Source organism: Parasteatoda tepidariorum, chromosome 3, assembly GCF_982258835.1.
Source record: "Parasteatoda tepidariorum strain Cologne lab strain chromosome 3, Ptep-v5.0, whole genome shotgun sequence".
Lineage (NCBI taxonomy): Eukaryota > Metazoa > Arthropoda > Arachnida > Araneae > Theridiidae > Parasteatoda > Parasteatoda tepidariorum.
The window spans coordinates 5,565,453-5,578,793 of NC_141757.1; the positions used below are offsets into that span (position 1 = coordinate 5,565,453).

The window sequence follows — 13,341 nt, forward strand, 5'->3', positions numbered from 1 at the left end:
ATTAAAAAATCAACACAAAAAAATATGGTTAAAATATGGATTTATCGTTGCTTAAGGTATACAAAAATAAAATTTTAAGAAAAAGTATTTTGTGAAACTACCGCTAAACGGTAGTAATTTCGGCCTGGACAGACCCCTGGCAACATACAAATATTTGGTATTTAGCCTATACTGCTGAACTCAGAATATTCATTTCGGACGAATAAAGGAAGAAGCGTCTGCCGAAGACAAAACTTAGTTTGTTTGCATCTGTGTTTCTCCCCCCCCCCTTCCTGGGAAGGGTTTATTCGATTAACAAAACAGTAATGAAGATAAACAAATTTGTGAAGGGTCCTTTTTAAGTTAAAATATTTTGTGAAGGGTCCGTTTTTATGTAAAGATATTTTGTAAAACGGACCCAAATTTCTTCTAAACAGACCCCTGGTGAGCATTTACTATTTTGTGTGTGAACATTTTTAAACATGCACATTACGGTAGTATTGAAACAAGAATTCAGAACATTGTTAAAATAATCTTGTTCTAAATATTGAAGTACAATATATGATGATTTTAAGAACTGTGCTAAAAAATTTTGCAAGGGTTTAAATTTTCTTTATCAAGCTTTTTTCCGCGATTTCTTTTTCTGTTTTAGAGTGTGGCGTAACTACCACTATAAATATTAAATACCAAATCACTAGTATTTAAAACATGTTAACTTGATTCAATCATGAGGTACATTTTGATAGATGAAGGTTGACATAGTCGATAATATTGAATCCCCTCAATGTTGATCTGCAGACGTGATATGAACTTGCCAACAATCATGGATGGTCCACATTAAACAGTTGATTTGCTTAAAAATATACTGCTCAAAGATAGAAGAAAAAATCCGGTGAAGTAAACATGGTTTGTTGATTTATATCAACTGAATTTTTTTATATATATATTGATTTTAAAGGTTAACAGTGTTTTAAATTATTGATACTTTTTTTCTTTTCTTAGTTTTAAAATTTATTTTAAATAAATTGCTGCATTAATTAATTTTGGTTAGCGAAATTACTTTTTTTCTTGGTGTGTGTTAAATTCCAACACATTCGAAATTACATTTTTAATAATCTTTTGATTTTTGAGAAAGTACAGATTAAAGTAAACATTTAATGCTGTCTTAATATAGACTTGCATAGCTGTAGAATTTTTTTCAATAAAAAAAAATGCAAATAATGTTTATTAAAATTCTACCTTTTGATTGAAAAAGCATGGAATTAAAATCTACATTATATTTCATTGGTGGGAAATATATATTTCTGAAGCTTGAGCTTATATGAAAAAGAAATTACCCTAATGTGCCAAATTTAGATAGAAAAAAACAATGGCTGATGAGTTCAAATATTTTTTTCCTGATATAGTGTCATTCTTCCCATTCAGAGTCTATTTGTAGCAGTAGGGTTATTAAGTGGTATTTTTTTCTCATAAAATGTTTTCAGTATCTTTGACATTATCGGATTTTCTATAAAGAAATTTTGTGAAAAAAAATTCCAATGAGTGCATAGATTTTTAAAAAATATTTTTTAGCTTAACTTATCTATTTTGATATAGGATCTCGTAAGAAATGATAAATCCATATTTTTACATTATTTTTATGTTGATTTTTTATTTTAATTTTTATTTTCACAAATTATGTCTAAATTTTCGCAAAATAGGTAGGGTGACCCGGGGTAATTCATGATCACTCTGTTTCTGGGGTAAATAATGATCACCTAAGTTTTATTTAAAATTTTTTTTTTTTTTTTTTAAATTTGAGGCATGGACAAGAATGCTTGTACACTTTACTAAAGTATAACTACATTTACTTAATAATAATTTTTTTGTTTAATCTAACAAAATAAGTATCTTTTAAACTGCTTTCTGTATTTTCCATCTCAAAGATGGGTTTCAAAATGTGCATATTTCTGCAAAGATCCCCCTCCTTCTCTTAATAATAAATATTTTGAGTTACTTTCTTTTTCTTTGATATAAAAGTAGTGTAAGCTTTTGTTTAATTGTTTCACATCAACTGTAAACATTGTAATTGATTATAGGAAACTATATCAAATGTTGCCCCCTACAGATGGGGTAATTCCTGATCATTGTCATTTCTTCTTATAAATAGTATATAAAATAGCTTATAAATAGCTAATTGTCTTTTCGTAAATAACAGTTTATATTTATTAAGTGGAATTTTTGTTTTGAACGAAATTTGTTTTTAACTGTATACAAGACGGTATTCTGATTTGCACCATTTCTGGTTTGTCTTACCTTGCTTCTATCTTAATTTTATGTGTGTACACCGTTAGAATAATTTTTAAGTTTATAAATCAGCCTAGTATAATTGTTAGAATAATTTTTAAGTTTATAAATTAGCCTAGTATAAATATGGTGAGAAATTATAAGCCTAAAAAGGATAGTAAGCTTCTAGAAAACAAAATTAGTGAATTTCTTTTAATGATTGAAAATTAAAATTTCAGAGTGAGAGTTTCTGCCAGAGCTGTTGGCATACCTTACTTAACTTTACACTTTCCCTTAATGAAGTTAAAAAGTCCAGCAAAAGTAACCCATGTGGGAACTCTCTTATATTTCAGAAGAATATGAGAATGAGTTGGCTGATTGCCTAAAATGTATGGCACGATGCAAAGATTTTTTAAAATTTAAAGCGTTAAATAAAATGTTTTATTAGCTGCTTAAACATATTTTTTTGGTTTATTTTTTTATCTTGATGTCTTATTTGTTAATTACCATTATATAATTATTTTCAAACAGCCCCTTTACAATAAAAACTGGTGATCAGGATTTACCCCAGAAATGATCAAGACCAGGGGCGATTCCTGATTACTAAAAATTTAAAATCTTTTAAATTCTAATTAGATTTCTAAACAAAAGAAGTTAGCAAAGGACTCATCTCATATAGCCTCAAACTTCCAGTAAATATTAAAATTCAAGTTTGAATAGTTTTTTCACAAAATAGATGTTTGCGTTTTTTGATCAGGAATTACCCCAGGTCACCCTACCTCTGAGAAAAATCTAGACAGACCCTTGAAATATTCTTTAAATTCTCTAAAATCAGGGGTCTGTCCAGACCGAATTTACTACCGTTCAGCGGTACCTTCACAAATTCAACTTTACGAAAAACGGTAGTTTCACAAAATACTTTTTCTTAAAATTTTATTTTTGTATTCCTTAAGAAATGATAAATCCATATTCTTGCCATATTTTTGTGTTGGATTTTTAAATATAATTTTTAATTTTTCACAAATTATGTCTAAATTTTCACAAAATATGTCTAAATTTTCACAAAATAGGTACCTCTCAGAAAAACCTAGACAGACCCCTGAAAATATTGCGAGACATATTGCATAATACATATTGCTATTCTAAATATACATAATCAGGGGTCTGTCCAGGCCGAATTTACTACCGTTTAGCGGTACTTTCACAAATTCAACTTTAAAAAAAACGGTAGTTTCACAAATTCAATTTGAGAAAAAACGGTAGTTTCAGAAAATACTTTTTCTTAAAATGTTATTTTTGTATCCCTTAAAAAGCGATAAATCCATATTTTTGTGTTGATTATTTAATATAATTTTTAATTTTTCACAAATTATGTCAAAATTTTCACCAAATAGGTACCTCTCAGAAAAACCTAGAAAGATCCCTGATAATACATATTGCTATTCTAAAATAGAGCTTCTAAAATATTGTTATAATTTAGTTTTAATATTAACTTAATTTTGATTAAACATATGTAATGTTCTTTTAATCATAAACTAAAGTTCTTACAGTGTATTTAAATAAATAAAAAATCTTATTTAAATCAAAAAAATCCAATTTAAATTTTAAAAAAATCTTATTTTCTTGATTTTTTTTTTAAATTGAAAAATTCAAGAACCCTGGAAGTAAAAAAAGTCTCCCGGTCAATAAACAACATTGAGGAAGAGAAAAAGTAATAATGAGCGAAATACAAAAAATAAAGAGCAAAATGCTATAAAACAAAGAAAAAGTGTAATGAGCAAAATAAAAAAAATACGGCATATATCAACTAGTAGTATTCATTCATCGAATTCTATCCCAGATAAAATTCTGGAAGGGGAGTAATGTGGCGTAACTACCACTATAAATATTAAATAGCAATTCACTAGTATATAAGACATGTTAACTTGATTCAATCATAAGGTACCTTTTGATAGATGAAGGTTGACATAGTTGATAATAAAATCCCCTCAAGAGCTCTGTTATAAAATTCAACATGCAAGTATTAAATATACAAAAAAATTATGTTAGTGACAAGCAAGGGCATCCGCAGTGGGGTGCAGTTGCACCCCCTGACTTTTTTTATTAAAACAATTAAAGAGTATAAAAATTTTTTATTGAAAGTATCTTTATTCAAAAACAAATAATTAAGCAATTATTGATACATAACAATTAAAAAATTTTTTAATCAAACAAGAATTATAATCGTCTTGTTAGCTGTCCAAATCTGTTTATAACTTTTTCAATGAAATCTGAGTCATCTTTGATTCTTTTCTTATGCGCACTGAGCATGCACGAACTTCTTAATCTCTCGTGAGACATTTTAGACCTGTTCCATGTTTTGATGTGTCGCACTGTACTAAAAGTGCGTTCAATAGTGCACATAGTAGCTGTAAGAGTTAGGCCAATTTTGATTGCCTCCGCTGCAGCTGGATAAAATGGTGTGACCTCAATAACTAAATCGATGTATTCGAAGGATTCATAAGAATTTTCTCTATTCCTCCACATTTCATACCACGTTGTAGTTTCAGTGATGAAATTCATTGAGAGCTTATCTCTTGAGTATATCTTCTAAAGCTTCAAGATATGGCGCTTTGTCCAGTTTGTTCATCGCATTCGGGTGAAGCCTTAAGAGTGAAAATGCTTTTCTTTGTGTAGAAGAAAAACGGTCTTTCAACGAAGATAGAATGGAGTCCAAATAAGGAATAAAGCTTGACCTCCTGAAAAATTCTTCTGCGTTTTCAGAAGGCACATTCGATCTATGAAGTTGTCTAGATGCCACTCGAGGTCGATTCATTTTAATGCCAATTCTTCGCAAATGTGCTCTGCTTTAGTGAAAATTGTAGTAAACTCTTCAGAAGCATTGTTTCGATGAATTTGCAGCACATCTATTAATTTGACTACGTAATCAGTTACTTCTTTTAGATCTATGTTTACTTTTTGCAACTGATTACTTTTTGCAGGTTCAAGTTTGGTAGAATAAGTAGCGACTGTTAAAAGTATATCCTCCTGATTCCGAATGTGCCTTCAAAACTTCGTCTCCAGATTCAACACGAAAGTGCAGCAGATCTTTGAGAACAGATCTTTCATCATTTTTGCCCCGAAAAGGAAGTTCGTACTCAGCGATGAACAAAATTGTATTTATAATAGATGAAGCTTAAGAATGTTGTTTTCAATTTGTTTATTATATGCCGAGTCTAAAGATTCATATACACTCAGTTGTTTTCTGTTCATAATATCTTCAAAATTTTTAGAAGATGTGAGTGTTTCACGATACCACTGTGACGTTTCATGTCATTTTGCGGCTTCATTAAGTTTGTGGTATTTAACACAAGGAGAAATAATAAATTGTCCTAGCAGACCTCTTTGAGCTGGAGGTCGAAACAGAACACAGGCACGACAAACAGGCCCTTTTGCACTTTCTGAGTACAACAACCAAGGGTACGATTGAAGCCATTCCAAACGAAATGATCGAACTAACGAATGATAATAAAATATAAATAATATTATATTTTCTATTAGTTATTTAGTTTAACAAAAGTGTTGTAACACAAACTGACTTCTCACAACTGTATAACTTCATCAACACAATAAATACCATTGTTAAGCGTGCACAAACACGTTAGTATACAGAACTACTGTCTGTAGTTATTTGTGTTTCAAAGTCAGTAGCTATATCAGCGCCATCAATACATTTTCTGGTGGTAAAGTTTGCAAGTGCAAGAAATTTGTACTTTTTTTTTAAATATCTTGTTAACAATGAAGAAATGTGTCTTGAAAAAAATTAACAGATGAAAGAGTATATGTAATGACAAAACAAAATGTAATAACAGAATATTTTTTGGGGGGGGGGTTAGTTTGCTAGAGGGTTGCTCCCCCTTTTATATTATTATGCCGGTGCCCTTGGTAACAAGCTCTATTCCTTGTTTTTTCTTATCTGATGTGTGGTAGCATTTTGTGCCAAATACAACAAACCCAATTCTTCCTAGTTCCATTTTTTTGGGTTGCTTTTATAGTTTGACAGTCCCTTAATCCAGCTGAGGTGAATGTCTTTGAGATGAAGAGTGTCTAAAGTGGTAAATCGTGTAAGCACAAGGGCATCACACTCATATAAAATGTGATACACTGAGAAACAAGTTAAAAATTACCAACCTTTGGCTATTGCAACAATTTATTTCAGATTGCACGGCGTTTTTAAAATGTGATTAAAGGGGCTTTTTTTTTTATTTGGGGTTTGTAAAAAGTGCTTAATTTTCTATCTTTTAAAACAAGTTTTTTTCTTTGCAGTGCCGATTATATTTTTAAATTACGAAAAATGCTTCATTTTCACTGTTTTCTCTGCAATATTTATCAGAAGCTTGTTATTTTATCATAATCATATACAGTTTTTGAAAATGTTTTTGAATTTTATTGATTTTATGTTTATGAATTAAGAATTTTAAACAATATTAAAAAATATTTTTTTTTACTGCACAGATCCTAGTTATGATTTTTTTTTTTTTGGAAAGTGATTAAAAGATTTTTTTGAGTGCTTTAAAAGTACTTAAATGGTGCTTATTTTTTCTTAAAAAATGTGGCTATGCACCCTGTTAATTAAAGTGTAGTTTGTGGAAGAGAATACAGTATTTAAAAAAAAGCAGTAACTGTTTGCATTAAATAGGTGTACTTGCCTATTACTTTTTTTTATCATCCAAATTTGTATTTGTCGTGATCAATTTATTTTTTAAAAATTATTAATAAGTAATGTTTACGCTGAATGAGTATGTTATGATCTAAAATAATAGAAAGTTAATTATTTTTTTTATTCTTAAATATGCAGATGTTTAAACTATGTTAATTTGAAACTATTTAAAGAATTAATTTTTATCAAGTAAAAATTATTTTAACTTTGTTGACCGCAAAATAAAGTAAGTTTTTTGGTACTCTAAATATTAAAATATGATCGAAACTAGCATTAAGTAGTTTTAAAATTGTTCTTAATTTCTATAAAACACACTTTATTACGATGTACAAACAAAAACAATGCTTTTTGACTAGTTATTCTTTTAAAGATTCTGTTAAATTAAAATACTTTAAATTTTGTTCATATTTTTGACTCATTAAAAGATTAAGCCCCTGAGAAATTGTTAATTGATACATTATTCATAACAATATTGTATATCATATAATTGAAAATATATAAAAATTAAAACTTATAAAGTATTAAAAATGCATGAAGTATCACATATTACATTTCACTTTTATGTATCACATATGTCCTCTTTTTCACTAGTCTCAATTGAAAAATAGGCAGCATTTATTTCTTTAGATACATTGATGTATAAGTAAAGTTGCTTAAATCCAATATGTACAGTATCTTGAAAATATAGTTTTATTTTGAAAAGAAAATTTGTGAAAATTATGTCTGTTAAAACATTATCAAAATGACATTCAATTTATAAATATATATCTATTATTATGTCATGTAATCCTATGGGATAAAACAATCACAAATGAGACCAATTTTATGGGATATTTTTTTTAACATTTTAAATTGTTATTTAACCTTTAAAGAAATTCTAAAAATGTTAACTAACACAAAATAATTACTTTGAAAATCCTGTATTATTTTGATAAAAACAAAATAAATAAAACTACATAAAATATGATTAACACACTCATACAATAAATTTAACAGATTATCCAGTTCTTAAAAATATTTTTTTATTTCAGTTTAATGAGTATATTAAAATCATATAGATTTTTTTTTTAATAAAATTTTTGCATAAACTTTTGAGCTTTGAAATTTTTCTTTCTTCTTTTAATTAATAGAAATGCAGGTTGATGTTAATGTTTTGCATTAGTATATAAATTATCAATATTTATAAAAAGAAATATATTTGCAAATTTTTTATTGAATTAAACGTGACATCTAATTTAGGAATGAGAAAAAAGTTATTAAAAAATCCTAAAAGTTCTAAGTTTTGATTTATAATTTTCACATTTTAAGCATTATAATAATTTTATAAATATGAAATATGAGCAAACTTCATGCGTTAAAAATAAATTTGGTATATAAACTATAAAACAATTCTGACAGTACATAAACGCACAATTACAAATGTATTGCGTAATTTAAAACAACTATTTGCTTACCTCCCAAGATATGAATTTATTTAATGAGTTCTTGTAATCAAAGGAAAAACTATATTAAATGGCTATAAATAGCTAATTTAAATGATAGTGGAATAGAAATGTGAGCACTTTGCAAGAGAAGGTTTAAAATGTCAGAGTAACTCTCTTGGCGAAATCACCCCCTCCCCCCCCCAAAAAAAACATAAAATATCAACTAGAATCTCTCCCTACTTAATTCCCTAAAAGCTTAATGCATCTGTTTTCTTAGAAATTCTAGATAATTGCCTGTGTGAGACAGTTTATGAATAGATAGGGATGGGTCTGTCGATATCCGGCATTTTTAAAAGACAATATAGGATGTCAGAAATACGATAAAGACTGTTTCCAAATGCAAAGAACGTTTTTCCACAGCATAAACTGAGACAGCTATTTTTGAGGTATCAAATGATTCTCTGCCGTGTAATGTTTAAAGCTAAAGGATGATTAAAAATCAATCTTAATCAGTTAAATGCATGGAGAAAAGGAATTGTACAATGAGCGTCTTATTGCTTATTAAAGCAGGGTGGCCACCCACCTGGAACTATCAGGGAATTTTTTAAAGAAAAGCTGGAATTTTTTCTTTGATTTTTCTTAACAGGGATCTGTCTGGGTTTTTCTGAGAGTTACCTATTTTGTGTAAATTTAGACATAATTTGTGAAAATTAACAATTATATTAAAAAATCAGCACAAAAATATGGATTTATCGTTTTTTAAGAGACCCAAAAATAAAATTTTAGGAAAAAGTATTTTGTGAAGGCACTGCTAAACGGTAGTAAGTTTGGCTTGGACAGACCCCTGATCAATTTTACTAATTTAAATTATTTACTAATTTTCTTAATTAAATTTATTTTACCAACTGTTATACCCTTTTTTAGACGAAAGTTTATTGCCAAACAGTTGAAATACCATCAGCTTAGCAATACTTCGCTTGCATCAAAATTTGGTTCATTATAACCCTGTTAAACTCACATAGTTTCTTAAAGAATAGAGAACCTTTCCTGGTCACCTCATTCCCATATGGTGACCTGGCTAGCACTCTATCCCATGAGTCAAAGATGATAAAATAACATTAAAAAATATTTTAAATTAAATACTCTATAATATTGACACTTTTCTTTTACCCATCCTAAACTTTGTGAGAGAAAAAAAACCTTGACCTGGAAATTTTAGGATTTTTACCTGGAAAAATCGGGGAAATTTAACACCTAATTTGGGTGGCCAAAGGAAAAAGGAATCTGTAAAGGAATGGTTAACAGTTACAATTCTTGTAGTTCTCTTAACACTTGTTTAATTTTTTTATGCAATGCAGTTTTTTTGTGTATTTAAATATAGTTAATTTTCTTTTAATAATAAATGTAATAAGTTGCTCTATGAAAAAAGAAAGGGGGGGGGGAGAGAAAAGAAAAGTAAAAAATATAGATAGAGAGTAAAAGATATAGATAATATTTTCTCAAAATAATAGACCCTGATTTCCCAAGTTATGGGCCAGTCTCAAGTTTAGTCTCTCTAAGGTCGAGTTTATAGTTAGAACAAATTGCTAGGTATATAGTTATGTCAAGTTTAGCCTATCTAAGATCAGTGCTTTCTATGCATATTTTGAAAATGGTACAAAACATCAATATGGAGAAAAGTCACAGTTTTGTGAAAATGAAAAGCATTTATGGTTTAATTTTTAATATTTAAAAACTTACTCCAATGCTGCATTATCTGAACTCATTAAAATTTGCAAAAACTGAGAATAAGGCAATATGATTCATAGTTTCAAAAGCCATTACAGAAAGAAAATTTAGTTACAAAGGCTTAACTTTCATAAATGAAGGTAAACATATGTAATACCGTAAAGTTATATTTGAATATTTTTAGCCTTTTGAATATTAGCCTTTTGAATATTTTTAGCCTTTTTGCTTTCCATATGAAAGTCACAATTAGCATTGTATATATATAATTAGCTTTATGTTTTCAAGATGTATAATTATTAAATATTTCAGTTAAACTAGATAATTAATCTGATATGTATGTTTTAAGGCTTCAACTTTCTGCATTGGAATGCTAACGATTGACTGCTGTGTTTTAAAATTCTCGTGAAGTTTTTTAATAAAATGAATCTTGCTGGAAACAATATGTCTTTGTCAAGTGAGTATGCATACAACTTTCTTATTTATATATTGTCCATATAAATATCCTGTTAGAAAGTTTTGGTAAAATTTTGACGTTCTCTTTTAAAATTAACATTGTGCTTTAATTACCATCAAATATGCTCTATAAAACAATATGGTTCAAGTTGCACCAAATATTTCTCATAAACTTATTTAGATGAACAGCATTGCTACTCTACAGAGAGAACAGGGAATTTCCAGTTTTCCTATACAAATTGGGAATTTTGTTTCTTATTTTCCTGTTTAAAAGTTTTGGTAAAATTTTGATACTATTTAAAGCTTTGAAATTCTTATAATATGGTAATAAATTAAATAACAGTATAGTGAAAATGTAAAAATGCATTAATCAGATTTTGTATTATACAGACAAGTACAACAAAATCTTTGAAATAGTACAATTTTGCTCTTTGAAGTGTAAAATAAATTAATCCTATATTCATTTAACGACAAAATTTGTTTAATTTAATTTTTAAAATTGAAATTTTAATTTCATCTCATTAATTTGGTATGAATAGTTATCATAATAGACCATAAAATTGCATAGATAAAATAAATTGTACTAAAAAGTGTAATGTTAATGAATATTCCATTTGCATGTGTGTTTTATTAGATCAATTTTTTTATAAAACTGAATGGAAAAAAGACCCATTCTTGGAAATAAGAATATTGTCATGGATAATCTAGAAAGCAAAATTGGAAATAACGATTGCTTTTTATTAAAACAAGCATCAAATTTTTAATTACGACTACTCGAAATGGGCTGTATATCCAAAAATATTGGTGTTATGCGATCATGGCAGATCTGATGTTTGAATTGGCAAAACATGAAATTACAACAGAGCGTGTAGCGTTTTTAAAAAGTGCTTAAAGGTGCTTATATTTGATTTATGTTTTTAAAAGCCCTAAAGGTGCTTTTTTTTATTCTGGGTTTATAAAAAGTGCTTAATTTGCCATCTTTTAAAAATATATTTTTCTTTTTGCCATGTCGATTGTCGTTCTAAATTTGAAAAAATTCATGACTTTCACAATTTTCTATGCAATATTTATCAGTAACTAGTTATTTTATCATGATTATGTAAAGTTTTTTTAATTTTATTGATTTTATGTTTATAAATTGTGAACTTTAAACAGTATAAAAAATAATTTTTATTACTGCACATATCCTAATTATGAATATTTTTTTTTTTTTTTTTGGAATGTGATTAAAAGTATTTTTTGTTGAAAAAACTGGCTACGCACCCTGTACAATCTTTGCACGATGCATCCTTAAATTACAATCTTCTTTTCTCCTTAGGGTTTTTTATTTCTTTATTTTTTTCATTAAAAATTTTAATAGCCTTTTTTAAAAAAAAAAATTATTCCAAAATTACCTCCAGGGTATCTTGAATTTTACTTATATTCTGCACTCTATGAGCTGAACTACCTTCTTACTTCAAAGTTCAGAAAATTTCAGTAACTCTACATTTTAGGTTTTATTTGAACATGGCTGCAGGTAAAACCAGTTTTAGCACTGGCTAGCGTTCTGTCAATACTTCTCCATATGCATCAGAAAATTTTTTTCTTGATTGGACAGCATGGAAACCTTTTTGATCTTAAAATTGTAGAATATTTTGAAAATGGATGTGGGGAATGGAGTTATTGACTATGTCAACTGTCATCTATGAAAAGATACCCCAGCATAGAATCCTGTTAAAATGTCTTATATACTAGTTAATTGGAATTGTATTTTTGTAGTGGTAGACACACTACAGTATTCACCCACCAGAATTATATCTCTAATTGAATTCAATGAGCAGATACCACTATACTTCATTTCACCTTAAGTTGGCACTGGAGAGAAGGGCAGGTAGACTGGATTGCAGCTGTTGTCATGGAAACTGGGTTACTCCTTAAGTCGGTTGGGGGATGAGGTAGCAAAAAAAGGAGAGAAAGTGGCCAGTATTGGCGTTAAGGGAAAAAAAAAGCCGATTTTTTTTTTAAACCAAGAATCTTACTAATATTTTGAACAGAATACAGAAAAGAACACTATTTTTTTAGAGCATTTCCAATAATTATTATTTTAAGATGCTAGTTGTAAACTGATTTCTTATTATGATTTTTTAGAAAGCAGATTTTCTAATTATGATTTTTTCAAAAACAGATTTTCTTATTATGATTTTTTAACTAAACAAAACTAATTTTAAACAGCAAAAATATATATATATAATTAAAAAGATTCTTTTTTGCTTAAAATTAAGTAAAAAAAGAAATGCATAGATGCGCATAAATACTTTTTTTTAGATATTTATTTTTAAATGCTATTTATTTTTTGTAGATTAATGTACATTAATTTATTCCACATTGGTGTTTTGTGGGAGAAGGAAAAATCAACATATTACATTTCCTACCTTTTCCTGCAGTGCCAACTTAAGGTGAAACAAAGTACAGTTTATTTATTGATGTTTTGTGAGAAGCCTGGAGAGGTGTATTAAGATCGCCATACTTTTGAGTGCTGATCGAAAAAACTGTATTAAGTTGACAGTCGTGGTTGCTCCTGTGTTGCCATTATCAGTTGAGTGTATCAAGGCAGATATTGTGTGTGATCAAGACTGGGTAGCAACAGCTCGAGTGGTGGATAATGCTCACAGTCACAAATAGCAAGTTAACTGTTCGATGTGGTCCATCCATCTAAGAATTGTGTTCAAATCAAAGTGGGAGTTTCTTTCAAGGTAGACCTGTTCACATTACGTCTGAAGGTCACCAATATGAAGGACTATCATCTATGAAAAG

At 28.4% G+C, this 13,341-nt stretch overlaps 1 protein-coding gene and 1 long non-coding RNA gene across 4 annotated transcripts in view; both read left to right on the forward strand.

Annotated features, from left to right (window-relative positions):
• The window catches only part of LOC147812725 (uncharacterized), a 284,443-nt gene that overhangs the window by 38,581 nt on the left and 232,521 nt on the right, over nt 1-13,341 (forward strand). The window lies entirely within an intron of this gene.
• Nucleotides 1-13,341, forward strand: part of LOC107438717 (uncharacterized) — a 34,147-nt gene that overhangs the window by 2,705 nt on the left and 18,101 nt on the right. For all 3 annotated transcript variants that reach the window (XM_016051056.4, XM_016051053.4, XM_016051057.4), the window contains exon 2: nt 10,442-10,549. The gene's annotated coding sequence lies outside the window, so the exon portion shown is untranslated. The remainder of the gene's footprint in view (nt 1-10,441; nt 10,550-13,341) is intronic.